Source organism: Schistocerca serialis, chromosome 3, assembly GCF_023864345.2.
Source record: "Schistocerca serialis cubense isolate TAMUIC-IGC-003099 chromosome 3, iqSchSeri2.2, whole genome shotgun sequence".
Classification (NCBI taxonomy): domain Eukaryota; kingdom Metazoa; phylum Arthropoda; class Insecta; order Orthoptera; family Acrididae; genus Schistocerca; species Schistocerca serialis.
This window is the reverse complement of record NC_064640.1, coordinates 169771451-169785336: the sequence shown is the minus strand read 5'-3', so window position 1 is coordinate 169785336 and position 13886 is coordinate 169771451. Positions and strand designations below refer to the sequence as shown.

The following is a 13886-nucleotide window of genomic DNA, read 5'->3' as shown; positions in this document are numbered from 1 at the left end:
TCTCTCTCTCACCATGGAGCAGGTCTTTGTACTGGACTCATGGTCCGTTACAAAGACCCCATTCAGCAGCGGACAGCGCTGACGACGACAGCTCACACAGTGCACAGTAGTCCAATTCCATTTCATAAAGAGCGTGCATGACGGTGGGGCGCAATATTCGAAGCTTCTCCTGGATAGTGAGTACTGTTTCGTGATTATTATTATCACAGGGGTGTTCCTTTTTTCTCTCCCAAGTAGGACATCACAGGGGTGTTTCTTTTTTTCTCTCCCAAGTAGGACTGTGTGCTATTTTCTTTCACAGTTTTCTCATCTGTAGGACTGTACCGGAAATTCCATTTTCATTTAAAACACGTGGCCTAAAGATGCAACGTGTGCTGGCACTGAGACTTGTGGCACCCAGGAGGTGCAGTGCACGGCCCGGAAGCTGGGACTGGTGGCTGAAGCTACGGTCGTGATGGCTGGGTGTTGTGTGCTGTCCTTAGGTTAGTTAGGTTTAAGTAGTTTTAAGTTCTAGGGGACTGATGACCATCGATGTTAAGTCCCATAGTGCTCAGAGCCTTGAAGCTACGGGCGGCGGCAGCCAGTTACTGGGGATTGGTAAATAAGTCAGGGCATGTCCGGAAGATTCTTCTACATCTATATCTACATCTACATTTATACTCCGCAAGCCACCCAACGGTGTGTGGCGGAGGGCACTTTACGTGCCACTGTCATTAGCTCCCTTTCCTGTTCCAGTCGCGTATGGTTAGCGGGAAGAACTACTGCCGGAAAGCCTCCGTACGCGCTCGAATCTCTCTGATTTTACATTCGTGATCTCCTCGGGAGGTATAAGTAGGGGAAAGCAATATATTCGATACCTCATCCGGAAATGCACCTTCGCGAAACCTGGACAGCAAGCTACACCGCGATGCAGAGCGCCTCTCTCGCAGAGTCTGCCACTTGAGTTTGCTAAACATCTCCGTAACGCTATCACGCTTACCAAATAACCCTGTGACGAAACGCGCCGCTCTTCTTTGGATCTTCTCTATCTCCTCCGTCAACCCGATCTGGTACGGATCCCACACTGATGAGCAATACTCCAGTATAGGTCGAACGAGTGTTTTGTAAGCCACCTCCTTTGCTGATGGACTACATTTTCTAAGGATTCTCCCAATGAATCTTAACATGACACCCTCCTTACCAACAATTAATTTTATATGATCATTCCACTTCAAATCGTTCCGCACGCATACTCCCAGATATTTTACAGAAATAACTGCTACCAGTGTTTGTTCCGCTATCATATAATCATGCAATAAAGGATCCTTCTTTCTATGCATTCGCTTTACATTTGTCTATGTTAAGAATCTGTTGCCACTCCCTGCACCAAGTGCCTATCCGCTGCAGATCTTCCTGCATTTCGCTGCAATTTTCTTACCCTCCTATTGTTCGAATTTCCCTCAGCGTTCATGAGATATTCTAGACTTTTGTTTGCGAAAAACTGTTTTGTTTCGACAGGTAGTTCCTCTCACTCTCAGCTGGGAAAGCTCAACGGTAGAATGCTCTGGACATAGCCATATTATCACAGGCTTCTGTTGAATGCTTTGAAAATGGCGAGGTTGGAGAGCTGTATCTCACTTTGGCTCTGAAAATAATCAACACAGTCCGTTGTTTACTAACAGAGAGGGCTGCTGGATGATACCATACACATAAAGGTGTTGCAAAAGTATGCTGTTGTTTCTAGAACGGCAACACCTTCTGTTTGCTCTCGTCCATCTATAAACATGAAGCAGAGTGCATGTTTGATCTTCTAATAATTCCGGGTATGCAACCGGATCCGGCTGCATACCCGGAAATTATTACACTCCTGGAAATGGAAAAAAGATCACATTGACACCGGTGTGTCAGACTCACCATACTTGCTCCGGACACTGCGAGAGGGCTGTACAAGCAATGATCACACGCACGGCACAGCGGACACACCAGGAACCGCGGTGTTGGCCGTCGAATGGCGCTAGCTGCGCAGCATTTGTGCACCGCCGCCGTCAGTGTCAGCCAGTTTGCCGTGGCATACGGAGCTCCATCGCAATCTTTAACACTGGTAGCATGCCGCGACAGCGTGGACGTGAACCGTATGTGCAGTTGACGGACTTTGAGCAAGGGCGTATAGTGGGCATGCGGGAGGCCGGGTGGACGTACCGCCGAATTGCTCAACACGTGGGGCGTGAGGTCTCCACAGTACATCGATGTTGTCGCCAGTGGTCGGCGGAAAGTGCACGTGCCCGTCGACCTGGGACCGGACCGCAGCGACGCACGGATGCACGCCAAGACCGTAGGATCCTACGCAGTGCCGTAGGGGACCGCACCGCCACTTCCCAGCAAATTAGGGACACTGTTGCTCCTGGGGTATCGGCGAGGACCATTCGCAACCGTCTCCATGAAGCTGGGCTACGGTCCCGCACACCGTTAGGCCGTCTTCCGCTCACGCCCCAACATCGTGCAGCCCGCCTCCAGTGGTGTCGCGACAGGCGTGAATGGAGGGACGAATGGAGACGTGTCGTCTTCAGCGATGAGAGTCGCTTCTGCCTTGGTGCCAATGATAGTCGTATGCGTGTTTGGCGCCGTGCAGGTGAGCGCCACAATCAGGACTGCATACGACCGAGGCACACAGGGCCAACACCCGGCATCATGGTGTGGGGAGCGATCTCCTACACTGGCCGTACACCACTGGTGATCGTCGAGGGGACACTGAATAGTGCACGGTACATCCAAACCGTCATCGAACCCATCGTTCTACCATTCCTAGACCGGCAAGGGAACTTGCTGTTCCAACAGGACAATGCACGTCCGCATGTATCCCGTGCCACCCAACGTGCTCTAGAAGGTGTAAGTCAACTACCCTGGCCAGCAAGATCTCCGAATCTGTCCCCCATTGAGCATGTTTGGGACTGGATGAAGCGTCGTCTCACGCGGTCTGCACGTCCAGCACGAACGCTGGTCCAACTGAGGCGCCAGGTGGAAATGGCATGGCAAGCCGTTCCACAGGACTACATCCAGCATCTCTACGATCGTCTCCATGGGAGAATAGCAGCCTGCATTGCTGCGAAAGGTGGATATACACTGTACTAGTGCCGACATTGTGCATGCTCTGTTGCCTGTGTCTATGTGCCTGTGGTTCTGTCAGTGTGATCATGTGATGTATCTGACCCCAGGAATGTGTCAATAAAGTTTCCCCTTCCTGGGACAATGAATTCACGGTGTTCTTATTTCAATTTCCAGGAGTGTAGAATAAGAAATACGTCGGGAAAATTTCAGAAGCTGCATATTTGTGTTTGGGTCCCACAGAATGGACCACATCACTGTCGTGAAATCATGCCAGGAATCCCGATGTCGTGTCACGCAGAAGCCGCTTGGAGTCTCATGCAATAGTTCTGCCAGCAGCTGTCAACTATTGCGGCAGTCAACCTTCAGGCTTCAGCCGCACGCAGGGCGTCGAGTGAGCTGCACCAGCACCCCCACAGCCTGGGAGCTCGCGCTGTGCCATGCTGTGCATTAAATATGCAATTATGAGCGTTGCGTGTAGTAGCTTTTAACTTCCACTGCGCTAGCAATCGGTGATTTACAAACCTTTTTTGTGTTGTTTTTTATATCTCACAGCATATGGCTGTAATTTACAGACGAAGTGGTGGAACTCTTTGAGAAGCATGATATTATTATCAGTGTCAGTATGTGTAGTCTGATTTTTTTTTAACATCACTGCAGATCTCGTTTTTCCATAATTTCTATGTGCATAGCAGTTTAGGTTTTTTGAATTGAGTCTTTTTCCCACCAATTCACAAGTGGAGCAGAGAGGTTTATTTCGACTTGTAGGTGAAGGAAGCGTCCTATGTAGAGTTACTGTTTATTTTGAGTCTTCCTGCTGCCAGTTGCGAGTTGTATTGTTAATTTTTTTCCAGCAGGATAACACTAGTTCTGTGACATCGTCAATTTTCAGTCGTATTGTGATTTTAGACACTTTCTGTGTAGCACTATGTATATTGGTGTGTGATTGGGAGCCATCTTTACTTCAGTTTCCTACCAAAAATAAAAAAAAGTGCACTAACCTAACCATCCTCTCTAGCAGATGGACAGAGACTGACCGTTTCTCTCCACTTCTAGGATGGGGTGGTAGGGTGTGGGTGACATCATAGGAGTGGGGGTGTCGGAAGCCGACAGTACCCTCTGTTATTGGAGGTAGCTCAATTGAGCTACAAATAAATAAATAGGTTAATTAAATAGCCTGCCTTCCTCTCCAACTCAGAATTACCGTTTCCCGCCAAAAAAAAAAGAATGAGTAAAGTACATTAACCTAGCCTTCCTCTCTTGCAGCTAGACAGAGACCTGACCATTTCCCTCCATTTCCAGGGGGTGGGGGAGGGGGGAAGAAGAAGTTAGGTTAGTGGAGATAGCCCAATTGACCTTTTCCCGCCAAAATTTCTGGCCATTTCTAGGGGATGTCATAAAAAAGCACTCCATATTCACGCCACGAGTGGCCTACCTGGACCATCCGACCGCCGGGTCATCCTCAGTGGAGGATGCGGATAGGAGGGACGTGGGGTCAGCACACCGCTCTCCCGGTCGTTAGGATGGTATTCTTGACCGAAGCCGCTACTATTCGGTCGAGTAGATCCTCAATTGGCATCACGAGGCTGAGTTCACCCCGAAAAATGGCAACAGCGCATGGCGGCCTGGATAGTCACCCATCCAAGTGCCAACCACGCCCGACAGCGCTTAACTTCGGGGATCCCACGGGAACCGGTGTATCCACTGCGGCAAGGCCGTTGCCCTGGACATCATAAGGGGGTGGGGAAAACATAGCAACCATTTTGAATAAACTATTTGTGCGAAAAACGGCTTTCTGTCACCACTTGCGTGGTCCTGAAGGATGTGAACAATACCTGACGTGTCTGAAATTGCTGGCCATGCTTTTTCCCCTGTATAAGCGTTCCTATTGGTCCCCACTAAATTAGTGGGTGCAGCTTGAGTCTGTATAAACCCTACCTCCTCCACATCATCATCATTTTGCTATAGTCTGTGACTATGTTCACTTGACGCCACTGGTGCAACCTTGCGTTTCTTCTGTCGAGTTGTCATCATCTAACAACGTCATCAAGTGTTCAGCGTCTTCAAGCAGCATCATCAACATCAGTGACTGCGGGAAACGTCCGAGGCGGTACTTGGAGGAATTACCAAGTAAGTGCATATTTTCAGAACAAGTGTTTGTGTGTTCGTTGCTCTGAGTCTTCACATTTCGTTAAAACGAATTTAGTAGAAAATCTTCTCCAGATCAGTGTATTCAGATTTCGAAGCATATTTTCGTTACCACATTGCTCTGACTGTTCAGATTTCACAGACATATTTTCGGTAAAAAATGTTTCATAGTAAATGTTTGTGTGATCATATTTTGTGTTATATTTTTTTAAAACAAATTTCGTAGTATGAGTTTATCGGATCAATGTCCTCAGATTTTGTAGTACATTTTCGTTAAAACGAATTTATTATCTCAGTATGTTCAGATTTCGTGGTATATTTTCGTTAAAAAAAGTTTTGTAGCACGTGTTTGTGCGTTCAGATTTCGTGTATTGGAAAAATCTCGTCAAATTTCAAGCCATATGTTCAAATTTCATAGCACATTTTCGTTAGAAAAAGTTTCCGGTTTTTGTTGGTGCAGTATATATGTTTGCGGAGCTTGACCAGCAGCTGGGGTGTGAAAGAAGTCAGCAGCAAGCCAATGAGTCGGAGGCGAGACTATTCAACCCTCGGAGCAGCCTTCAGCGGTGATTCCGCCGTGTAAGTACATATTCTCCTTAAAAAATGTGGTGTTGTACAGGGTGATTATAATTAAAGTTAAGCTTTCAAACTGCCGTAGAAATAACACCACTGGTCAAAATGACGTCAAATTACAACGGAATATTATCAGAGAATGGGAAAAACTTAAGGCAGAAGAAAAATAAATAGTTACAAAATGTAGCAAAGATGGCGCTGTAAGCATCATAATTTAACAGTGGTCGACTACAAATGACAAATGAATCATACAACAATGCTTAAGGTGTACTTTTGACGTTAAACAAACTGTACTACTCAATGTGCGTGGGTGGACAGGTGAGATACTGTTAGTTACGTAAGCCCATCCACCACGGCAAGGTCATATCACATCGGATGGAAAAAATCGGTTTTTAATTGTCCTGAGGTCAAATACCACATAAAAAGCATCACTCACATCGGTTTGTAAGTGTTCTGAGGCCAAAAAGCATCAAATCGGGTTATTAATTTCCGTGTGACCGGCGCAATACATGTTCAGTATACTGTCCATCGTTTTCTGCAACTAGTTGAAATCGAGAAAGAGTATGTTCCACAACTGATCGAAGTGTTTCCGGGGTCACGTTCAGAATGTGTTGCGCAATGCATGCCTTCAGTGCAGCTAAGCTTGCAATCGGAACATTGAACACAACATCTTTCAGATAGCCCCACAGCCAGAAATCACACGGATTAAGAACAGGTGGTCGGGAAGGCCAGACTGTAGGGAAATGGTGGCTGATAATTCTAGAATTTCTGAAATGGCACTTCAGCAACTGCTTAACTAGATTTGCAATGTGCAGAGGTGCTCCATCTTACATAAAAATGATCCCATCCACACACCCATGCTATTGGAGAGCTTGAATGACGTGGTTGCGCAAAAGACATTCATAGCGCTTGCCAGTGACGGCACAAATAACAGGACCGGAAGGAAATGTCTCTTAGAAAAAAATAGGGCCCTATGATAAATGATGCCATAAACCCGGACCAGGCAGTGACCTTTTTAGGATGAAGTGGTAGTGGTTGATTTGCGTGTGGATCTTCCGTTGCCCTTATTCGACAATTCTGTGTATCGACATATCCTGTCATATGGAAGTGGGCTTCGTCTGTCCACAAAATATTCCTCAGCCAATCATTGTCCACTTCCATGCGAGCAAGAAATTCTGAAGCTAGGTTTCTCTTGCTGGCAGGTCAACAGGAAGCAACTCGTGCTCATGGGTGATATTGAAAGGATAGCAAAGAAGGATGTTTCGTAGGATTTTACGCACCGTGCTCACAGATATGTCGAATGTTTGGGCAATTCTCGATGCACTACAAGTATGCACACCACCACCCGTCTCCTCCTGCTTTGCTGTGGCCACTGCTTCCACTGACGTGGAATCAATTCGTTTCCTCCCTCTACCAGGTGTCATACCAAAAGAAATGAGTGCTATACAGGCCAAGTTTTCCAAGATGGGAGTTAGAGGCTCAGGTAAAGCACTCGAACGAGTACTACACCACGACATCCATACACGTCTTTGATCTGATAAACGTGGGAGCTAGCTGTATATAGATCCCTAGGGATATAGCGGACGAGCAGTTATGCATTCGTGTCCAAAATTGAAAAGACAACTATTGTTTTCCATAGCCAATCATGGGTTTTCAAAGAAATAATAAGAAAGATCTGCAGTGTCCATCTCGATGTAGTGTAGTTAGTAATATTCCTGGGTGTTATAACTGTCAAGGTATTGAGTTTCCCGTTTAAGCCCAGGACATTGCTAAATTCGAGGCAAAGAATACTGGGATATCTGTTCATGTTTATGGTCTGAGAGAGAACAAACCAGATAAAGATGCTGAAGTTATGAACAAATTTGTTAGACCAATTCATTTCTCTGAGTTTACCGGTCAGTGTAAGCTGCACGTGAACATGCTGCTATTCACCAATGGGGATAATAATAATAACTACGTATTTGTGGGTGAAAGATATGTCCTGACTCCTTTCATCCAAGCTGAGTAAGCATGTGTGTAAAAACCATATTTGACTTAAGTGTTTTAATGCCTTTTCCACAAGAGACTTATTGGTAAGGCATATTGTGGATTGCGTTGCCAGAAAAGTGGTACATGTTGTAATGCTCACTGAGGAAAACATAATCCGAAAGTTTAAGAAAGCCCACCATCAGGAGCGTCGCCCTTTTTGTAGTGTATGATGACTTTCAGCGCCTTCTTGCTCCTGTGACACGCTTTGATGGTGACCATACAGCCTCACATACCACCTTCACAGAAAAATATATACCATATGCACAGCGTACCAGGCTGTCAGGCTGTATGTTCGTATGATTCGGGTCTTAGCCATCACAAACCATATGTCGGGGATAATACTGAAATTTGGTTGTCCATTGAGCTCGAAAAACTTTCATAGGAGATTGATAAGCTTTACAGCACCAACATTCCCATGACCAAGTCAAAGGAGAATGATGATTTGTACATGAAGGCAGTTGACTGTCATACCTATGGGCAGCCGTTCGAATGGGAAGTAGAAACTCCTCGTAAGGACCATGGCCATCTAACAGGGAAACTCCGCAGTGCCACCCATAACACATGTATCCTGAAGTATAAATTACCATGACAGATAGTCGTCTTTTCTACAATTTGAGCGGGTATGATGCTCACTTTATCACTGAGCACTTGGCTGATTTCCGTAGGAGAAGGATCAGATCAGCGTCCTGCCTGACAGCGTTGAAAAATGTATTTCATTCTCCAGATGAATGACATACAGTATTATTCCACAGAACAAGAAGGTTACTGGCCTTATGACAGACAAGGGGAATTGTTGTTGAGTGGGTCTAGATCCAAAATTTATGTGTATCGCACATTGGGAGATACCAGCCACAGGCGGGCAAAAGCTGTGCGTCTTGCAGCATCAAGAGCCCTCACGACTGAAGATTACTTGCAGTGCCTGTACAGCGGTGTATTCAATCATGAGGGCACAATGAGTACACTGTGCTGCAGTCTAAAATTAGTCTATCGCCTAGTGATGATAAGCAGATCATTTGTGAGGAAGGGACTGAAACTCGGCCATACTCACACTATTCACTTGATGAGAGTGGTGTGAATGAGAGAGAATGAAAGTGCGTGTGAATAGTGGTTGTGAACAGTGTATGTATTTGGAATGGTGTGACCTGTTTGTAATACTGTATATATTTTTTAGTGTACATATACAGGTGAATCACCTAAAATTTGCACCTAAAATATTGTGGAAATGAAAAGTACTACAGATGTGTGGTTTTCACAGTACGGATTGACAGTGGGGGCTCATATTGTTAGCCAATAAAGAGATTCTAATAATACCTAGAAAGGGTATTTTTGTGCAAACATACACAAACATTCAAGAATATAATAATTCTAATTTCAAAGAAAGCAAGTGCTGACAGGTGTAAGAATTACCGAACTATCAGATTAATAAGTCACAGCTGCAAAATACTAACACGAATTCTTTATAGACGAATGGAAAAACTGTTAGCAGCCAACCTCGGAGAAGATCAGTTTGGATTCCATAGAACACGTGAAGCAGTACTGACCCTACGACTTATCTTAGAAGATAGATTAAGGAAAGGCAAACTTACGTTTCTAGCATTTGTAGACTAGAGAAAGCTTTTGACAGTGTTCACTAGAATACTCTGTTTCGAATTCTGAAGATGGCAGGGGGGAAATACAGGGAGCAAAAGGCTATTTACAATTTTTACAGAAACCAGATGGCAGTTATAAGAGGCGAGGGGCATGAAAGGAAAGCAGTGGTTTAGAAGGGAGTGAGACAGGGTTGTAGCCTATCCCCGATGTTATTCAATCTGTATCTTCAGAAAGCTGTAAAGGAAACAGAGGAAAAATTTGGAGTAGGAATTAAAATCCATGGAGACGAAATAAAACTTTGAGGTTTGCCGATGACATTGTAATTCTGTCAGAGGCACCAAAGGACCTGGAAGAGCAATTGAACGGAATGGACAGTGTGTTGAAAGGAGGATGTAAGATGGACATCAACAAAAGCAAAACGAGGATAATGGAATGCAGTCGAATTAAATCAGGTGATGCTGAGGGAATTAGATTCGGAAATGAGTTTTGCTATTTGGGCAGCAAAATAACTGATGATGGTCGAAGTAGATAGGATGTAAAATGTAGACTGGCAATGACAAGGAAAGCGTTTCTGAAGGAGAGAAATTTGTTAACATCGAGCGTAAATTTAAGTGTCAGGAAGTCTTTTCTGAAAGTATTTGTGTGGAGTGTAGCCCAGTATGGAAGTGAAACATGGTCGACAAATAGTTTAGACAAGAAGAGAATAGAAGCTTTCGAAATGTGGTGTTACAGAAGAATGCTGAAGATTAGATGGGTAGATCGTGTATCTAATGAGGAGGTACTGAGTAGAATTGGGGAGAAGAGGAATTTGTGGCACAACTTGACTAGAAGAAGGGATCGGTTGGTAGGACATGTTCTGAGGCATCAAGGGATCACCAATTTAGTATTGGAGGGCAGCGTGGAGGGTAAAAATCATATAGCGGGATCAAGACATGAATACACTGAGCAGTTCAGAAGGATGTAGGTTGCAGTAGGTACTTGGAGACGAAAAAGTTTGCACAGAATAGAATGGCATGGAGAGCTGCATCAAACCAGTCTCTGAACTGAAGAACACAACAACAGCACTTCTTTAATTGCAACGATGCCTGTTGACATACACAGGTTGACAGTAGGATAAATTAAATGTCAGTGGTGTTTGTTGCAGGATTGTAGTGTGAGTCTTTTATGAGATAGCGTATTTTGAAAACTTCAAGTGGTAGCATGCAATAAAAAATATGGCTCTGAGCACTATGGGACTTAACATCTGAGGTCATCAGTCCCCTAGAATTAGAACTACTTAAAACTAACTAACCTAAGGACATCACACACATCCACGCCCGAGACAGGATTCGAACCTGCGACCGTAGCAGTCGCGTGGTTCCGGACTGAAGCGCCTAGAACCGCTCGGCCACAACGGCCGGCATCCAATATAGAAAACTACAAGTGCATACACCACCGGCAGTGGCAGTACACGCTTCCAGTCTGATACGGAACGGCTGCTGCTCAGGTGCTAGTATTTCAGCGGAGATGTCCGAGAACACTACAATAAGAAGTCGTTGCACATCATTGGGTGTAGTTGGTATTGCCTCGTAGACAGGGTCTTTCAGTTTTCTCCACAGAAAAGAGTCTACAAGCGTCAGATCTGGAGGACAAGCCAGCCAAGGTACAGGTCTTCTGCGTCAGTCCAACGATTTGGAAACAATTCGTGAAGACATGCCGTAGTAATTCGTGCAGTATGGGCTGGACAGTCATCATTTTGGTACCGCAGGTTCCTCCTTATCTGCAGAGGAACGTCTTCTAGCATCTGTGGAAGCAGCTGACGAAGCCAGTGGGGACTGTCAATCGACGAATGTGTATGTTTTGGCAGTTTACCTGGCTGTGATTGGTAAATGTAGCTTCATCACTAAACAAAGTACATGATATATCTGGAGTATCCTGTCTTGATGCCCATATACAAAAGTTACTACCATTCTCATAATTGTTTTCATACAGCTCTTGATGGAGAGAGATGTGATAGAGATGGAACCTATGTCGATGGAGAATATGTAGGACACTACCTTCTTGTGTAATTGTGTGGATCGACTGCAACAGAAGCAAGAACACGAATCTCCCCCTCTTCTGTCGTCACTTGTTTCCTTCTGTTACGTTGTCTAGGGGCTACACTACTACTTTCATGTAACTGATTGAAGAGGGTCGAGATGGTTACGTCTATTGGAATATTTTGCACAAGAACGAACTGCATTCTTCCTACATTCTTCCTATACGGCATGAGCATGTTGGCTTTTTCTGCGCTGTAAAATCCCACCATCCATTTAAGACCTACTGAGAGGACTGTCACACACTAACTGACTAGCAAGTTGCAACGCACCCAAGGAACACACAGGCACACTGTAAGCAAACGTAACGACATCGGAACTAGTGACTACACAGGTTGAATAGCACAAACAAGTGTCGGTGTGGAAACTTTTCTCAGTGCGACATATCGTAAATGACTCGCACTATATTCCTACAACAAACACCACTGACATTCTAATTTACCGTACTTTTAGTTTGTTAATGTCAATAGCCACTGTTCCATTTAAAAAGTATATGTCTGCACACAAATACACTTTATAAATATTGTTAGAATCTGTTTATTGGCTAACAATACGAGCCCCTTATTACCTATCTAATCTGTAACATTCGCACGACAATAGCACTTTCCATTTCTGTAATATTTTCCGTGCAAGTTTAAGGTGACTCAGCCCTGTATATGCATACAACGGTGATGACGTAGTTATGCAGTATGTGCACTTCTGCACACCATGTGTGCCGTAATAATGCAAATAGCCCAAAAATCGTGTAAAATATATGGACGCCATGGGTACTGACGTAGTTGTGCACTTGTAAATACAGGGTGTTTCAAAAATGACCGGTATATTTGAAACGGCAATACAAACTAAACGAGCAGCGATAGAAATACACTGTTTGTTGCAATATGCTTGGGACAACAGTACATTTTCAGGCAGACAAACTTTCGAAATTACAGTAGTTACAATTGTCAACAACAGATGGCGCTGCGGTCTGGGAAACTCTATAGTACGATATTTTCCACATATCCACCATGAGTAGCAATAATATGGCGTAGTCTCTGAATGAAATTACCCGAAACCTTTGACAACGTGTCTGGCGGAATGGCTTCACATGCAGATGAGATGTACTGCTTCAGCTGTTCAATTGCCGGCCGCGGTGGTCTAGCGGTTCTAGGCGCGCAGTCCGGACCCGCGCGACTGCTACGGTCGCAGGTTCGAATCCTGCCTCGGGCATGGATGTTTGTGATGTCCTTAGGTTAGTTAGGTTTAAGTAGTTCTAAGTTCTAGGGGACTGATGACCACAGATGTTAAGTCCCATAGTGCTCAGAGCCATTTGAACCATTTTTGAGCTGTTCAATTGTTTCTGGATTCTGGCGGTGCACCTGGTCTTTCAAGTGTCCCTACAGAAAGAAGTCACAGGGGTTCATGTCTGGCGAATAGGGAGGCCAATCCACGCCGCCTCCTGTATGTTTCGGATAGCCCAAAGCAATCACACGATCATCGAAATATTCATTCAGGAAATTAAAGACGTCGGCCGTGCGATGTGGCCGGGCACCATCTTGCATAAACCACGAGGTGTTCGCAGTGTCGTCTAAGGCAGTTTGTACCGCCACAAATTCACGAAGAATGTCCAGATAGCGTGATGCAGTAATCGTTTAGGATCTGAAAAATGGGCCAATGATTCCTTTGGAAGAAATAGCGGCCCAGACCAGTACTTTTTGAGGATGCAGGGACGATGGGACTGCAACATGGGGCTTTTCGGTTCCCCATATGCGCCAGTTCTGTTTATTGACGAAGCCGTCCAGGTAAAAATAAGCTTCGTCAGTAAACCAAATGCTGCCCACATGCATATCGCCGTCATCAATCCTGTGCACTATATCGTTAGCGAATGTCTCTCGTGCAGCAATGGTAGCGGCGCTGAGGGGTTGCCGCGTTTGAATTTTGTATGGATAGAGGTGTAAACTCTGGCGCATGAGACGATACGTGGACGTTGGCGTCATTTGGACTGCAGCTGCAACACGGCGAACGGAAACCCGAGGCGGCTGTTGGATTACCTGCTGCACTAGCTGCGCGTTGCCCTCTGTGGTTGCCGTACGCGGTCGCCCTACCTTTCCAGCACGTTCATCCGTCACGTTCCCAGTCCGTTGAAATTTTTCAAACAGATCCTTTATTGCATCGCTTTTCGGTCCTTTGGTTACATTAAACCTCCGTTGAAAACTTCGTCTTGTTGCAACAACACTGTGTTGAATTTTGTATGGATAGAGGTGTAAACTCTGGCGCATGAGACGATACGTGGACGTTGGCGTCATTTGGACCGCAGCTGCAACACGGCGAACGGAAACCCGAGGCGGCTGTTGGATCACCTGCTGCACTAGCTGCGCGTTGCCCTCTGTGGTTGCCGTACGCGGTCGCCCT

General features: G+C 45.4%; 1 pseudogene; it reads right to left on the bottom strand.

Moving 5' to 3' along the window:
* Nucleotides 1-4686: 4686 nt before the first annotated feature.
* On the bottom strand, nucleotides 4687-4804 carry LOC126471786 (5S ribosomal RNA; annotated as a pseudogene).
* Nucleotides 4805-13886: the final 9082 nt, after the last annotated feature.